Genomic DNA, 2,813 nt, shown 5'->3' with positions numbered 1-2,813 from the left:
TGAAAGACTATGTCTCAGTCATCCGTCTTCTCAAACACCATGTAGTGCGAGAAACCAAACGAAGGCGATCAAGTCTTGTGGGGTAAAGTGCGCAAACCTCTGCAGAGTGTATAAACTAATCATGATTAGCCCTGTCCCCGGTTATGGACATCTTGAGTATCTAGTTCTTGGATTATCCTATTGATCTCATCATGTTACTTTAAATGAATATTGTTGGGTTTAACAATGTTACTTAATTGGGATTGAGAATGCTGTCAACCATTCTTAATGTTTAACAACTACCATGATAGTTAAAAAAAATTATTCCTTTGCAGTAGGGAAAAATTGGCTTTTCGCAAAAACCTTATAACCATAGAGCTTTTCTACTAGCCAAATATGCATGTAGTGATAGTCATTGTTCATCATTCTCTATGGTGTGAATTTGCCAGTACATTCAATGTACTGACCCTTTGTGGCTGCAACGTCTCATGTTGCAGGATTTCTTACGACAAGTAAGTGATACGTTAGGGTTACGATTTCTACACTCAACTTTGTCGTTGGTGTTGATGGGAATCCACAACCTTGTTATTTCCGCTATTTTGGATTGAGGTAATAGTATTTACGTTACTTTTTACATGTGATTTACCTTTGTTATAAATCCTCGAGTACTGTGTGTGTCAGCATACCGATCCAGAGATGACACTTAAGCACAGAGACTTGACCGTCTGAGGTCGGGTCGCTACATTTGGAGTTGTGCGGAATAGGTATCTCAGATTTGCTCCTTTCGGATCCAGAATTCCAGCTGCCGGTATTCTCCCTCTTCATGTAAATCTTGTAAAATAAGAGAGAAAAGGCATAAGTATTGTACCACAATATGAAATAACAGACCATAATGCAATAAATATCAACATAAAAGCATGATACAAAATGGACGTATCATTGCGCGGTCCTCTGGTGATGTTTTCACTTGAGAGGTCGCGCTCCCTCGCGGAGGACCAACGAAGAAGGCCGTCGAGAGCCTGTCCACAGTCTCTGCAACCCCCTCGGCTCCTACATCGTTGGTCGCTGCGGCCGCAAGCGCGAAGGACGCCTTAAACACCTGGCTGGATGGACTTGGCGGCCTCGTTAAAGCCAACTGCTAGGTGAGGGTTTTGCGTGACATTTGGTATGGCACCGGTAGTAGCTCTTCCTCTAAATCTTTCCCTAAAAAGTTCCACGTCGCCACTTTCAGAGTGCGTCATGCCGCCATACCCTTCGTGCTACCGCCACCGACAACCACCACGCCCCCGCCATCGACCACCCCACTGCCACTACCAACCATTGTCGCTGTCACCCGCCCGTCGGTCATAGTCGACCATCGCCGATCATCATCTCTCCGCTGTCGTCCGCCCACCGCCGCCGACCAATGCTTTCTATTGTCCGCCGCATCCCACTGCCCGACATTGCCGTCATGCCACCACCAAAGACTACTTCTAGAAAAGTTTACAAGCGGACTCGTTGGAGATACTCACCCGCAAACTTGCGCTCATATATACACGCATACACTCATTCCTATGAACGCACGCACACACACCCTATCCCTATGAGCACCTCCGAAAGACTGATCCGGCATATCACCTTGAGATTTTACGAAGTCATCATAGGCGCCCCGCAGTCGAAGGGAACGTCTCCTCCCACTGAACGCTCATCGTCGAAAATCCTGAAATAAATCCAAAATAAATGCAAGAACCGGGACTTGAACCCTGCTGGGCCGTGAATACCACTGTCCACCTAACCATCCAACCACAAATTGGTTCACAATTCCTTTCTGTTTATAGTGATGCTCTTACAAAGACTTCTTTGGACGACAGCCCAACCTCCCCTCCATCTAGGGGAAGATAGCTCTTCCTCTAAACCTTCTCCTAAAAATGCCATGTCAGAGGGCCATCGTCGGAGTACGCGGCGCTGCCACCATACTCACTGCGCCGCCATCGCCAAACCATCGTTGTCGCGACCCGGCTGCCCACCATCGACAACCACCATTCGCCCGCCTGCTGCTTCGACCACCGCGTCGCCATTGCCGACCATCCCATCGCCCGCCACCGCCGACTATCATTCATCCTTGTCTGCTCCGCGGTTGTGCCACCGGCAAAAAACCATTTTTAGAGTCTGTATGCGGACTTGTCGAAGATTCGCACCCGCAACCCTTCACAAATGTTTTTGTTTGAAATTCTTACATGCAATCCTTCACAAACGTTTGATTTGTCATGGTTAAAAATCTAACGTCTGACAGTTAGCATTGCCGGAATAATATGAACACACCATACAACCATTTAGAAAAAGATTTTAAGGGAGGACTTGTCACGTCCAATATGTGACTCTATCCTAAAAGAACTTGTAGGTCCCACCAAGAATAGAAACGCATATAGAAGACGCTTTTGTAATGTGAATATCATTACATTGTACCATTACATAATAGTTGGAGATACATACAAAAGACATACAATGTCACATGAATACATTAAACTATTATGTAATGGTACGATATAATGATATCCACCTTGCAAAAACGTCTCCGATATGCGCTTTTATCTTTGATGGGACCTACAAGTTCCTTTAGAATAATTACATATTAGACGTGACAAGTTGGTATCAGAGTCAAGTTATTTAGTTATGAAATAAATCATTTTTGCATGTCATCTCTTAATTCCGGACCGGTTCCCTGTTCCCTCTATTTATAGCGATGCTCTTACTTGGACTTCTCTGTGCAGCAGCCCGAGCCGACGCGGTTCCTCCCCCCATCGCCGCCGCCACCCGTCCCCATCTCCGGCCGCCGGAGCCCTTTCCTCTCCAAC

The sequence above is a fragment of the Triticum aestivum genome, chromosome 5A, assembly GCF_018294505.1.
Source record: "Triticum aestivum cultivar Chinese Spring chromosome 5A, IWGSC CS RefSeq v2.1, whole genome shotgun sequence".
Classification (NCBI taxonomy): domain Eukaryota; kingdom Viridiplantae; phylum Streptophyta; class Magnoliopsida; order Poales; family Poaceae; genus Triticum; species Triticum aestivum.
Note: the sequence above shows the minus strand (reverse complement) of the source record.